We start from the raw sequence: 15,249 nt of genomic DNA on the forward strand, positions 1-15,249 counted from the left end.
TATTTCTATGTTATTAGTTTCTATGATTTTATTTTCTATGTTATTTTTAGGAATTCTTGTTTTAGTAGGTTTCTATCTTTTAGGTTGTAAATTGCCTTTTTATAGGCCTCTTTACAGCTTTATTGTTAACTTTGATGATTAATAAAGATTGATTCTCCCCTCAGCTGTTTTCTTCTTCTTCTCCTCTTTTCATATTCTCCTCCTCTTCTCATATTCTTCTCTTCTCCCCTAATTTCGTCTCTTCTTCTCTTCTTATTCTTCTTCTATTCTTCTCATTCTATTCTCTTCTTCTTCTATCCCCCTTCGTCTATTTCTCTCCCCTTTCTTCTATTTCCCTTCACGGTGCTGCATCAATTTGGTATCAGAGCTTTTTTTTGTGAGATCCTGCATCAGATTTTTTTGTCGATTTCCCCTATCACTCTCTCTCTTTAGTTTTACGGATGCCCCCCCACCCCACGCCCCATGTAAATGTTAAATCCTTTCTTTGCCCTTGCTCTCTCTCTCTCTCTCTCTCTCTCTCTCTCTCTCTCTCTCTCTCTCTCTTCCATACTTTTCATTTGCTTTAAAACCCCCAAATCCTCGCTTCGAAGTAGCCTCCGAAAAATAAGTCGCTACTTCTTCTCAATACCCTCTTCAACCAAATTCTCTGATTAGCAAAGTGATTTATGTTGGACGTTTTCTCTCTTTATGTGGGTTTCCAAAATTAAAGTTTCTTTTTGGAATGGAATTCTAGAACATTGTTGAATGATCTAGAGTTAATAAATAGGCTTGTAGCTTTGCAGTCAAGCAACCTTTTTTTTTTACATATTAGAAACCATTAAGTTCAGAAACGTTTGGATAAGGAAAGTTACCCCAAATTTGGTTTAGTAATGTTTGGATAAGGAAAGTCACCCCAAATTACTCTTTCTATCTTGGGTGTAATTTCCAAACGAATTTGGACACTCTAGCAAACCTCTATAGGAGCTTTTGCCTATAAAAGAGAGCTTTGGTCCCTCTTTCTACATACTACGAACTTGAGAGCAATCGAGAGATTGAGAGTTTGCTCAAAGAAAGGTTTCTCATAGACCGGGTGATGTGCAAAGAAAGAGAAGATCAAATGAGTGTTTTTGGGTCCTTCGCCGTGCTCGAAAAAGATACAAGGATCGTCAGATTACACACCTTCAAGCACAAACCATAGTGAAAGGTACATCAAACCCATCTCTTGTTAAAATCAAGTTTTTCTTTGTTTTCAATGCCAAAGATCCGATGGGATCGTTAAGTTAATGTTTAAAATAACAATTTAAGCCTACCAACTGTTTGAGAAAATGCTCAAGATGAGGTCAGGGCTTCATGTTGTACTTCATATATTCTAATTTAGAAATGGAAGGGTCACGTGTGTTTTAAGCAGCCCTTCTATATTCATCTTTTCCTTAATTTTCATAATCATAATTTCAAATGTTCAACACATTTTTTAATCCGCCACTATGTTGTTAGCTAATACAAGTCATTGTGTTACAGATTGAAATATGGCAAAAGCAACTACATGAAGAGATGCAGTTGCGTGTGGTCTTTGAAAATGTCGTAGATCATGTTGTAAAATTATCCAGTTTATTGTGCCCCCCACCCAATGTAAGATGTTAATTTTACGGATTCTGTTTTGTATAAAGCTTAAACTTTGGAATACAGTACTAATGTTTAGTTTGGAAATGTCATGAAATTTCGCCAAATAGGCCCAGAAAATGACTGCTATCTTTTATTGTCAATAAATTCTAATCATAGTTTTAAAACTCCGCCCTTCTGCATCATCTTGGACTCCCCCGATTCGTCTCCATTTTCCTTTGGCCACATTTCATGTTTTGCGACCATGCTCCACGTTTTGCCCCTACAGAGTCAATAAAACTCCTTTGAATCTCCTGAATTATGACCGAGTCAACCGAGTACTCGACCACGTCATGCCGAGTCAACTAGGATTTTCTTAAACCGTGTTTTGATCTGTTGGATATTGACCCTGCATGGTCGGACTTTCTCTTTGTCTAAGTGGCACATTACTCTATAAAATAAAGACTTTGTGTATAGGAGGATGGGTTTAACCCTTAATGATTCTATAATGGGACGATCTCACCAAGTACGTCTCCCAAAATGAATTACTGAACGAGAGTTAGGATGATGGGTTTGATGCACCTTTGTCCTAATGGTTGGCCACCACTAAAGAGAAGTGGAGTGAGGTTCCTCATTAGAGGAACCAAACGGAACACTTCTAAGAAGATACAAGTCTTCAAATATTCCTAAAAGTAGGAAGTACTACCGTGCCGTCATGAGCGTAGCGAATGGAGTAAGGCCCAAATTAGGGTTTAATTAAGCCCTGAATCTCGAGCCTCCCCATGATTAGTTCAGGATTAGTTTAATTATGTAATTTAATTAGAAAATAAATAAAGGGCATTTAATAATTTTACTTTGTTTAGAATTTTTTGGGTTAATTACGTAGGAAAAAGATTTATTTTTAAGCCTCGTTTGAATCTCCGTAGTTTGTTAAAGACTCTCATTCTTAGCCAAATTCGAAATTATGGTCATGTATATGGATTGTGTAATGACCCAATAAATTTAGCTCTATGGCCTTTCTCACCTACCTAGTTAATTACAAAAATGGAAGGCCATTCACATAGAGAAATAGTGAAAAAGATGGTCATCTCATGGCCCCTTTGGATGCTAGATGGTCCCATGCCCTAACGAGGGACTCCCACTCAAATGTCCCCACAAGTGGGCCAACTCCCCCTGATTAGGCCCCTCGAATGATGCCCAGACACAAAAAAAGGGGCCCCACATGGCCCAATCCATGCACTGCCATTCGATCCACAACACTCGATCAATGTCCCGAAAAAGGAACATTACAATTGTAAGAAAAACTTCTCTCCTGGAAAGTATTTTCTTTCTAAAATTTTCCATAAAACTGTTGCAATCCAAAAACTGTTGCAATCCAAAGAGTCCTTGAATTGATAATTGCACCCACCTTTTACAACATCAAAATGAATTTTCAAACACCTTAAGGGCCCGTTTGGATACCTCATGCGTTTGTATTTTGATTTGGATTTGAGTTTTGAATACAAAACACATCAATCATCTTCATGATCATGTTTTAAGAGAGAGAGGGAGCGAGGGAGGTCTCGCTGCTGCCGGAGCAACGTCGACGAGCAGCGATGGTGACGGAAGTTGCCACAAATATTGATTTCCAAATAATGTCTCGCAGAAAAGATTTGAAAATTGGAAACTTTTGCACTGTTGTAGCTGATTTGGAAATCTAAGGATCTGATCCAGTTAAAAATATCAACTAAATCTAAATCTAAATCTTGCTGGTATCCAAATGTGGCCTAAAGGGGGTTTTATTTTCTTTTTGAAAAGCCATTTACTTCCTTGAGTTTGCCAATGAAACCCTAAATGTTAGATAATTTGTAAATCAATTTAAGACTTGGACCAATTTGAAATCCCCCAAATGTAAGTGGTACTCATGTTTGTTTAACTAATCTCGAAATTTTCATGTGTCGCTCAGACTTTGGGAGTTAAGGGTGCAACTCGGGGCAGGAGGAACCCATTTTCCAACCCAACCTAACCCGACCCAAGGAACCCATTTTTCCAACCCGATGAGGTTCAACCCGACCCGGGGAACCCATTTTTCCAACTCGAATCCGACCTGACCCTAGTTCAACCCGACCCAACCTGACTTTTAAGCTTACTTAAATAAAAAAATGCCGGGTTTCACTCCGGTCGGGTTGCCAAACCCCTCAACCCGACCCCGACCCTGACCCGACCCTAACTCAACCCGGTTGGGAAACTCAACCTGAACCTGAACCGGAACCGGACCCGACCTGACCTTTTTTCGGGTTGAACCCTACTCGAGTTGCACCCCTAGACTTCTCTTAAGATGATTTCTCTGATATAAATGGCAAAGACGAAGGAAGAAAACTAGGCTTGATATGATAGAAATGGCAGTTTGATATAAATGGCAAAGAAGAAGGAAGAAGAAGGGGCTCTCACGTTTTGGGGGAAATGGGCTGCAAAAGGGGGAAAACAAAGAGCTCTTTCTCTAGGGTTTGTGAAGAAGAAGAAGAAGGAGCACAGAAATGTCGGAACACACACGGCAATCGCAATCGTCCTTGCCCACTCTAGGTGATGTTATCTTCCATTTTACGATATTAACACTACCACATTTTAACAATTGCACAAGATCATCATGTCTTTTCGGTTTTAATTAGTTTCTTAGAGCTTTTTTTTTGGGGGTAGAACTGTGATATAATCTTTCATGGTTGTTTTAATATAAGAGAAAAATGAGTTTAGTGCAACTATCAAAATAGGGTAGTGACCAGTGACCAGTGACCCCATCAGCACTCCTGTCCGGTGATATTGGCGCTATCACGATTTAGATAATTGCACAAGCTCGGATTGTCTTTTTTCATTCCTCTTAGCTAGTTTGTGAGAACTTTTCAAGTAATAAAATATCAACATTCAAATAGATAAGTGTACGACAAAGCCATTAGTTTCATTTTTTAAAATAGGGGAGTGATAAATCCACCCTTAAAATATCGTAGTGCAGATATTAGCGGTTGGTTATTGATATTAACACTATCAGGTTTTTGATATTTGCACAAACTTATCTTGTCTTCTTTACTTTCCTAGATTTTCTTTCTTATGGAATCTTTTGGGGAACGCATGGGATTTGCCAGTGTTCGATTTACTTTCTTTCTAGATTGTTTCTGATTGTATACAATTGTACTTGGGATTTGCCAGTGTCAATCGCAGAAGGCATTTTGCGGATGGTCTGTTGCTTGTGACAGTAGCCACACAGGCTCACTTTTCGGCACATTTTGTCTTCATTCACAAGGTGGCTGCTGTCACATATAACAGACCATCCGCAGAATGCCTTCTGCGATGGACGCTAGCAAATCCCAATGTACTTTCATTTTCATTAATAAGAAAAATCCTTTCTATACTCTCTGTGTCGCTTTGGTTAATTAGAATAATGGAAAGATATGGAAATCTATGGGTGCCATGTGTGTCACAATTTCTGAGACTTGTGGGTTGAGATACAGATAAACTATTGCCATCTTGGGTTTTTAAGCGAAAATTAATTGAAGGAAACATAGCTAATATTTGTCGCAAATAAGGCTCAAGTTCACGAGACCGGTCTTAACCGCGCAGGGACAGTGCCTAACACCTTCCGTTCCCGTAACTAGACAACGAATCCCATCTAAGGAGACACGGACATTATGCGCATAGCCATTCATGGGTCTTGGGCCCTAACTCAGGTGGTGACTCTAGTCTATTTTTTTGTAAAATCCGGGTCTTTGACCTCGATTTCATGGGAAATACGAAATTACGCAAAAAAAGGTAAAAATAACACCATAAACATAAAAGCAACGCGAGATGCGGGAAGATTGATCGACGACGGGTGTTTGGGAGAGGAAAACGAGAGCAGCTCACCGCTTAAAATTTCCCCTTTGCGAGATCTGATTGGAACGTCGCTCGATCGGGCCGCGGCGCAGGTCCCACAATGTGTTATAGGGATTTTATCATACAAGTCAAATGCATAATTTTAAAAATAGTTTGGGTCAGGAAGGTTTTCTTATAATGAAGATATCATAGAAAATGCTTCAATGTTTATAAACTAAGGAGGAGAGAATCAAATAAAACTTCATATTAGCAGATGATAGAAAATGCTTTCATGTGAAAGAAGGTTGATAATTGGTATGACTATGGAATTAGCATTTCATACCATATCTAAATTTCCAAGTATTTGAAATAAACTAATAGCATTGCACCATGTAAACAATGAGGTGCCCACTTAAATAGCTAAAATAAGTAAATAACTGGTTTCTTCTACAACAATTGGTGTTTTCCCACTTCTTTATGATTCAAGATTAAAAAAGTTACTGAAATTCTAAAATGAAGGAAGCTTTAATTAAACCCAAAGCCTCAAAATTTAAGGAAATCGGCACAGAAAGGAAATATTATAGAAGAAAAATGTAATAAAGAAATACATGTAAAGAGGAGGATTTGAAGCATGCTGTGGGTTCCTTTCATAATTACTATGGTCAATCCAAAAGCTGTTGTCAGTGTCCAAAGTACCAAAGTAGAAAAAATAGAACCAACTAACTCATAGAGCTTTAGAATGTCATTGGTTCATTTTTACTAAGAGGAATAAGAGAGACGGAATAATCAACTAAATCAAAGAGCTTTAACCTCTCATTGGGTGATTGTTACTAAGAGGCATAGGAGAAATAAAACAATTGGTGTATATCCGAGAGATTCTCTTTATTCTTGTGATGCTTCTTTAAAAAGCTATTTTAAATGCAGAGAAATTGGGAAAAAATCTCTCTCTCTCTCTAAAAAGTGATTTGAAATGCAGAGAAATTGCAAAAAAAAAAAAATGTGTAAGTTTGTTTGAAGGAAAGTAGATAGAAAATTTTCAAATAAAAAGTGATAGAGTCACATGTAGTCCATAAGTTTGGATATAATAGAATAAAAGCTAAATCTATTATAGGCATTTTATATGCTTGCAAATAATAGAGTAAAAACTAAATCTGCATAGGCATTTTACCATACAGGTGAAATGCATATTCTAAAAAACAGTTTGGCTTAGGCGGGTTTGCTTATAATGAACAGATCATAGAAAACGCTTTCATGTTTATAAATAAATAGGATATAATAAAAAAAAGAATTAATCATTCATAGGTTCAAATCAAGGTCATTTGGAATTTTGCACAAACACTTAGATGCAAAAATTGCATGAAAAAAGGACCAAGGCCACATGAAAACTCTGGGTTGTGAACATATAAGTAGAGGTGGCAAACTCAGCTCATAACTGTTTGACTAAAGAAACATCAGGAAAATGATGAAGAGTTCAATGAAAATTACAATAATCTTGGAGAGACCTTGTGTTGGGATGAAGATGATAGAAAATGGGTATAATACTTGATGGAAGTCAGAGTAATATGCAGATCAAACCTTTCTTATGCAAAAAAGGAGATAAGCATAGTAGAATTTCCTCTTAAAAGCATACAGAAAAAAACTGAGGTTGAATTCATGACAGAGATAGAGATAAGATTGTCTATATAGTAGATGGTGTGATATTCCAACTCCCTATCAATAATATCCATTAAAAATCCAACTAAATTAATGGAATAAAAAATTAAAGAGAGTGTGGCAGATGGATTTATCATTTGCAAACATGATTTCATGTAAACTACACAAAAGTCTCTATACATAGCACATGCATATTGTTACCTGCAAGCTTAACAAAATATACATAGCACTCTCTATACATAGCACATGTATATTGCTAGCTACCTGTAAGCTCAACCGAATATACATAGCACATCACACGTATAAAATTAGAGCAGAAATGTAGAACCACAAAAATCATCCGAAGGTCTATAAAAACACATAAATAAGTATGAAACATGGGATAGCAGTTGGATTTAAAATTAAAAGAAACAGAAAACAAAAGACAAAAAGAAGAAGAGAAAAGGATGATGGCAAATTCATGTCCTAAACAGTGAAAACATTCATGTTCTACTAATGTTTCTCTGTTTCTTATTAAGTAGGGAATAAGACATAAACAATGAAACAACAGCATCAAGACGATTCAGACTATTGTACATCACTTCTAAACAGCTGGAAACAGACCAATTAGTAATAAAGAAAAAAAAACACTGACCAATGCATAATAAAGAAAGAAAACATTGTAACATCAATGAAGAATAACATCATGGTTAGATTTAGAAGCAGCTCTTTGAACTGCCAAATAAGTCCAATTTTGAACTGCCAAATAAGTCCAATTTGAAATCCTACAAAAACCAAACTGCCCATGCTTCCGTCCAAAACAATGATTTTTTTGAGATACCAAATCTCATCAGAAAATGCCCACCATTACAGTCAGTCAGCACAGTCACTATAGGCCAAATTATAGTTTTTCCAGTTCTGGGCACATTAGAACTTAACCTTGCCAAATTGCTCTATTCAAACCAATTACTGTTGAAAAATAGCTTACATAGTAATACCATGCTTCCACTAATTTCATAAAGGTCTCCCTCATACCAACGGCCACTTTGAGACGATCATGGACTCATGGTGTGTGGTTAAAATAAATTTCCAAAAAGCAATAACATCCAAGAGTGAAGGATTGCATGACTGTAAGAGGAATGCTTATGTTCTATACCTTCTCATTGGCATTAGTGATGGGATCCATACTCTGCCAACCTGGAAAAAAAAAAAACAAAGCAAATCAAACCGAGAAAAGTAGACACCTGTAAGCGAAGGCAGATGGCCGGTGCATGCATACAGAAACACAGAAGGAATATTTAAATTTTTTTGTGCGTAAAATTTGATAGAAACGAAAAATTCTCTCAATTTTTGACGTAGGAAAAACCGACAAAAAAGAACCTTGACATTCTTTCTTGGTATATACTATATGGAAATAGGGGATTTCCTAGGGACCATAGCAGAAGGCATTTCGCGGGAGGGCTGTTGCATGAGAGAGCAGCCACCTCAAATGAATTAAATGAATAAGACAAAATCTGAGCATATGTGGCTGCTCTCTCATGCAACAGCCCGCCAGTGAAATGCCTTCTGTGATGGTCCCTAGCAAATCCCTAGTAATAGATATATTTTTGGAAATTAATTAATGACCATTTGTAACAAATAAGGTGGATTAGAACATATCTATATAGATTTGGAAATCTCTACATTTATTACTTTCCAAATTAAGCGCGTTTCACTTGCTGTCAATAAAAAGAAAATGGAAGCTAAAGTGTTTAGTTCTTCCTCTTTGTATCACAAAAAGACAAAAGATTTTCTATGGATTTTACAAAAAAGATCTATCTCATGGAGACATCTAATTATGGAAAGGTTCCTTTCTCCCCGATTATATTCTACAATAGCAATTATTTGGGTGGTCATCATTTGTAATTTGATGCCATTACATTCATTGGGTGCCACTCAATCGAATGATTGAAATCGTCTAGCTACCTGTTTTCTTTTTCTTTTTCGTTTTTTATTGTTATTCTCCCTTTTTAGTCTGAGAACACTAACACGAAAGAAGAGTAAGCTCTTCACAATTTTTAGATTGCAAGTTTATAGACACGTTGCCCCCAAAATAGTGCTGGATCTCTCAAATACCCAATATAACTGGATTTTCTCACTAGTAGGTAAATTAACGCCTCAGACAGCAAACACAAAAGATTCATTTTGTTTGAATTTCACTTCTATAGTTATATGTTTAGGAGGTTATCGGTACTTGTTCCGTGGATTTTACCCTATAGGTGTCTATTTTGTAATGAGTTTTCTAATATCATTCTGGATAATTTGAGATTTATTGCTGCTCTTTTGGTAGCATTTTGTACAAAACTTTGCTGCGAGTAGGTCTCAAGTTTTGCTGTCGAAAACAGCTCCTACTATGCTTGAAATGATCCATAAAAAAATTGTTCTTTTATGGATAGTATTTTATATGGGAATCAGCTCCTGTTGAATGTGAATCGTTCATTACTAATTATTTCTGTTAACCAGGCCATCTGCACCACTCTTGGGTAGCATTAGTTCAAATCGTGTGGTTATAGCTGGATAGATCAGCGACTTTATTCTAGCCTGTTATTATTATTATTATGGTTATTATTATTATTATTATTTTGATAAAATCGCTTGTTATGCCGTACTAAATTTTTAACGTTTGTATTTTTTTTCAGAAGAAATTAATGATTCTCCAATCGAGCAAGTAAGGCTTACTGTTCAGTCACTGATGACCCAGCACTGCCAGCTTTAACATTTTGAACCTGGGTTTTAGGAGCCACGAGCTCTGCTTTACTATCTTTCTTAAAGAATTTCTCCAATTATCGTCGAAACCCAGTTAGTGTTCCATTCGTATTCGTCCAAATCTTAGCTCTACCATTAGGAAAACTGATGGCTGCAACATTACCAACTCGACCCATAAGAATTTTTGGGACAAAATGGACTTTTTCCATGAATCCGGGCCCTTTCAACATAAAAGAGCATGTTTTGATCTCCATCTTTGTAGGGTCGGCAGTTGGGGCTCTTGCAACGCTGACTTATACGTTGGTAAAAGTTTTTTATCATAGGAGAATGAACATGTTGGCCGTCATGCTCTTGACTCTTACATCCGAGGTAAAACATGGATTAAGACAGAGTTGAAGCTTTCTGGGTAAAAAGGAACCAATGAAACTGGAATCCTTAAATTTGTTTTCATGTTTATTAAAATAATACATTTATTTGATGAACATGTGTTATAGCTGGTGGGATATGGATTTGCTGGTGTACTTATGCGTTACGTCGTTGACTCACCTTACATGTGGTGGCCTTCAACCCTACCTACGGTGTCTTTCTTCAGGTCACTCTCTCACTCTCTCTTTGTCCATTTTGGTAGCTAACCCATATCTTGATTAATTGATTGATTGATTGATTTAGGGCATTACATGAGCAGTAGGAAGTGAGGCCCAAGGGACAACTTACAAGAATTCAGTTCCCTTTTATTGTCTTCATCTCGAGCTTTGCTTATTACATCATCCCTAACTATTTCTTCCCCTCTCTAACCGCACTCTCATTTATTTGTTGGATATGGAAGAATTCGGTCACAGCGCAACAACTCGGCTCAGGTTACCATGGTCGTGGCCTTGGCTCATTTACATTAGATTGGTCAAACATTAGTAGTTTCTTAGGAAGTCCCTTAGAATACCCTCCTGATGCAATTATAAACAGTCTTGTTGGATTTGTACTAGTATTTTACGTAATAACCTCCATTACTTATTGGACTAATTCATACAACTCCAAGCGATTCCCTATTTTCAGTTCAGATATATTCGACGATAATGGGCGAAGATATAACATTTCACGGGTTTTAGACAAGAACAGCTTCAGTTTTGATCAACAAGGGTATGATAATTACTCACAGATTAATCTCGGCACGTTCTATACGTATGGTTACGGATTGAAATTTGCATCTATGAGTGCCACACTGACTCATTTTGCTCTCTTCTATGGGAGGTAAAGCTCTGTCTTCCCCATGTTTTTTTGCCCCTTCAGAAGCAACATACTTTCTGATTGTACATTATGTGGTCCTTATTTTTATTCTAGAACACTTTGGTGTCAGTTGAAAGAAGCCTGGCAAGGCCGATCTCGAACAGGTGGTGATATTCATAACAGGCTGATGAGACGCTATGACCCTGTTCCACAATGGTGGTTCTGCATTATCTTGGTTTCCACTATTGTTTTGTCAATTTTCGGTTGTAGTTATTTTAGAAAACAACTCCAGCTACCTCCATGGGGAGTTCTACTGGCATGCGCTATGGGCCTATTTTTGGCCATTCCCGCCTCTGTAATCTCAGCTACAACTGGTATGGTAAGAAACTTATACAAGTCATTAAACTGAGAGGAATTGAGGAATGATACTGGCATATGTTGTTGGATATTTTCAAAATATTTTATTTTTTAAAATTGAAAAAATGAGTTCTTTTTTTCTAAGAGACCCTTCTTTTTTGTGAAATGGTATTTCCATTGGAAGGACAGTTAGGCATGTTGATTATTCAAGAGATTTATTTTAAATGAAAGGGTTCTTAAATGAAAGGGTACTTTCATTTCAAAGGGCAGCTTCGTGATGTGTTATAGCTAATGGGATATGGATTTGCTGGTGTACTAATGCATTACCTCGTTGACTCACCTTACATGTGGTGGCCTTCAACCCTACCTAAAGTGTCTTTCTTCAGGTATCTCTCTCTGTCCATTTTGGTAGCTAACCCATATCTTGATTAATTGATTTTGATTGGTTGATTTTGATTCTATAGGGCATTGCATGAGCAGCAGGAAGTGAGGCCCAAGGGACAACTTACAAGAATTCAGTTCCTTTTTATTGTCTTCATCTCGAGCTTTGCTTATTACACCATCCCTAACTATTTCTTCCCCTCTCTAACTGCACTCTCATTTATTTGTTGGATATGGAAGAATTCGGTCACAGCGCAACAACTCGGCTCAGGTTACCATGGCCTTGGCCTTGGCTCATTTACATTAGATTGGTCAAGCATTAGTAGTTTCTTAGGAAGTCCCTTAGAATACCCTCCTGATGCAATCATAAACAGTCTTGTTGGATTTGTACTAGTATTTTATGTATAACCCCACCTTCTTCAAAATTTCTAGTAATACTACTAGTTATCCAGCCATGGTTTGACTTACTTTATGATCTTTTTGAGCATGCAGTTTCCGATACCTATGGATGTTCACAACCTAATTATTGGGTATCTCTACCCTGGCAGACCTTTTGCGGCCATGGTTTACAATGATTATAGCCACATGAGCATGTTGCACGCTAACAGTTTTCTCAATGATTTCAAGCTCGGACACTACATGAAGATTCCTCCAAGATCAATGTTCTTTGTTCAGGTAATATTCATCTATTCTTGAAAACATCTATGAATCAATACTGGTATAATCATACCCAGCCACCCTCATCCATCTAAACCATCTTCAGCTTTTTAGCTCTAACCTTGATGGCCCATCGCCTAAAATTGGTCCAGCCTAATAATCTAGACCATCCACCTATTATCTTTATTTACCTTTGATTGTAGACCAACGTGTTTAAAATGGATGATATCTCATAAGATCTTCAGTTGGATTATTGGGTGGTAGATTAGTTGTTTACATTAGGCAACTTAGCTGGATTAGTATTCTCTTCTAAAAATTTATCTTTATATCTCATTCTATGTTTGTCTCTATATATGCATTATTATCTTTAATTAACCAATATTAGTGGTATTGGGTCGATCACCCAATATCTGTTCTATTCTAACCCATTGCTTTTATAGAGTTAAAAAATAAAAATAAAAAATAAAAAAAATTGTTCCCTCTTGAATGGACGAGCATTAAGATCATTAGATTGGGTGGGTTTTGGACAAATGTGTGATTTGTCTTAATTCATATTGGGTCCATGTATATAGTACCTCTTGTTTCAGCATCTATGTTCCAAAATATTGCATGAGATGGTGTTATTTAATCATTTATGATCATTTATACCTACCACAATTCATGTCAAATTTTTGGGCTCATACTAGTGAATTGTTTCACTCGAGGCAGGTTGTGGGCACTGTGATCACATCATTTGTTAATCTTGTCACTACATGGTGGATACTTTCATCGGTGAAGAATATCTGTGAGTCATCCAAGTTGCCAGAGGGGAGCCCTTGGACGTGCGTGGGGTATAACACTCTCTTTGATTCAACCATCATATGGGGCGTCCTTGGGCCCGGACGTATATTTGCACCTCACGGCCCATACTCGAAGATGTACTTTTTCTTTATCTTCGACTTCCTCGCTCCTGCAATGGTATGGAAGCTTTCGCATGTCTTCCCTGAGAAGAAGTGGACCAAACTCATCAATTTTCCCGTCGTATCAAGTGCTACTACCTCTATGCCCCCTATTACAGCAGTAAACTTCTTATCTTGGGGGGCAGTGGGCTTATTCTTTAACATTGTTGTGTATAGAAAGTTTAAAGGGGTGGTGGTCGGAGCGCAATTACATACTATCCATAGGGCTTGAAGCTGGGGTGGCTATTTCAGCACTTGTACTGTATTTTACTCTTCAAGTGAACGAGATTAATGGCGTACATTGGTGGGGATTAGAATTGAACGACCATTACCCTCTAGCCCACTGCCCCACGGCACCTGGTGTGGAGGTTGAGGGCTGCCCCATTTTCTATTAAAGAGATGACATCAAGCATCGACCTAACTTAGAAAAACCTTGGGTCAGGTTCCAAAATATATAATGGGTCCTGGGTGGGTCGGGTTTCAAATTGGAAAACCCGACCCATCCTTTGTTCGGTTCAGGTTTGAAGGGGAAGATCCCAACCCGAGTTCTATTTCAGTTTATATATAGTTAATTTTATATTTTATAGTTTGAAAGAATGCTAAACTGAAAGGCCCTCTTGGATAAACCAGCTACAAGGGCGCTTCCTTTGGACAATCTTACCATCTTTATTTGGTATTTAATAAATGCACTTTGGTGAGATTGTCCAATGAGGGCGCCCTTGTAGCTGGCTCTTTCAGTTTAGTATTCTTCTTATAGTTTTTATACTTAATAAAATTAGGGATCTGCTAGGGACTTTTATAGAATGGCATTTTGCGGCTGGCTGTTGTACGAGAGAGAAGCCGCACCGCAGATTTTGTCTTATTCATTTGATTCATCTTATCCACAATAAGCTTATACATGTCTCTATCCAGTAAAGACCTCATACCCTGGCGAATGGCCCTCCGCTTCATTAGAATCCGCAGTTCCTATTGGACCTCAGAAAGCCCACTTTGTGACACTGTTCGAGATACCTCCAATACCTGCAGGCCGTGGGTTCCCATGCTTGATACATCAAAATTTAGCGTCAACCTTTGAGGTGCAGGAAGGGTCGATCTGGGACCAACTATCTCTTTGCCTCTCCTACAGTTATAAATCTCTCTCCAGCTTCTTCTAAAATCCGAGGCCGAGTAAAAGGCAAAACTAGGGAGCATTTGTGTTTTAGGTAGATTTTATTTTGTTTTGTTGAGAAAATTTGCTGGGCAATCCAATCCGATCGTGCACAAATTAAATGGAAAAGATAAAAGTAACAAATAAGCCACAAGATGAACACCAAGATTTTACGTGGTTCGGCAAAGCCTACTCCACGGGCGAGAAACACGATATTCCACTATGAGGAAAACAATATACAAGGATTACAATGGATTAATCTCAAACCCACAAACCCGCAACCCTTTCCTTGCTTCTCAAACCTAAGATAGTACCCAAGAGAAAACCCCAAGAGAAACCCAAGAGAATACCCCAAGAAGAAAACCCAAATAGAAAACCCTATATTCTTCTTCTTCTCCCTTTGTCCCTCTCTCTTCACTTCTCTTTTTTCTTTTTCTCTCTTTCCCTCTCTTGATTTTTCCACACAAGAAAACCCACTCTCTTTTTAGTATTTAGGTTTTCCCCCAAAACCTAAAATGATGGCTTTCCTTTTTGCCTCAAACGATTCTCACTGCAATTGAGAAACAAAGCTGGAAATAAGGCAATTTTCCAACAATCTCCACCTTGGCTTATTTTCAAGCCACCTGAAGATTTTCTGTTGTCGCCACCGGTCAGCTGTCACTACAAACCACCATTGGCCTTCTAAAGTACCAGTTACACACCCCCCTCAAATCACCTTGGTTCTGACTCCTCCCGATTCGATCAACAAGGCCAATGCACATGTGTAGCGGC

The 15,249-nt window shown here is 37.8% G+C and overlaps 1 long non-coding RNA gene and 1 pseudogene across 2 annotated transcripts; both read left to right on the forward strand.

Moving 5' to 3' along the window:
- Positions 1-541: 541 nt before the first annotated feature.
- LOC143861078 (uncharacterized) lies at positions 542-1,660 on the forward strand. The gene is made up of 2 exons (XR_013239875.1): positions 542-1,183; positions 1,498-1,660. It is a non-coding gene; the product is annotated as an uncharacterized LOC143861078 (long non-coding RNA).
- A 2,313-nt stretch (positions 1,661-3,973) lies between these two features.
- LOC143864918 (oligopeptide transporter 5-like) lies at positions 3,974-13,726 on the forward strand (annotated as a pseudogene). The gene is made up of 7 exons (XR_013241381.1): positions 3,974-4,140; positions 9,798-10,146; positions 10,272-10,369; positions 10,447-11,022; positions 11,113-11,377; positions 12,229-12,411; positions 13,102-13,726. The product of XR_013241381.1 is annotated as an oligopeptide transporter 5-like (transcript).
- The last annotated feature ends 1,523 nt before the right edge of the window (positions 13,727-15,249 follow it).

The sequence above is a fragment of the Tasmannia lanceolata genome, unplaced genomic scaffold (genome assembly GCF_043159265.1).
Source record: "Tasmannia lanceolata isolate RefF3 unplaced genomic scaffold, GAP_Taslan_0.1 ptg000003l, whole genome shotgun sequence".
NCBI lineage: Eukaryota > Viridiplantae > Streptophyta > Magnoliopsida > Canellales > Winteraceae > Tasmannia > Tasmannia lanceolata.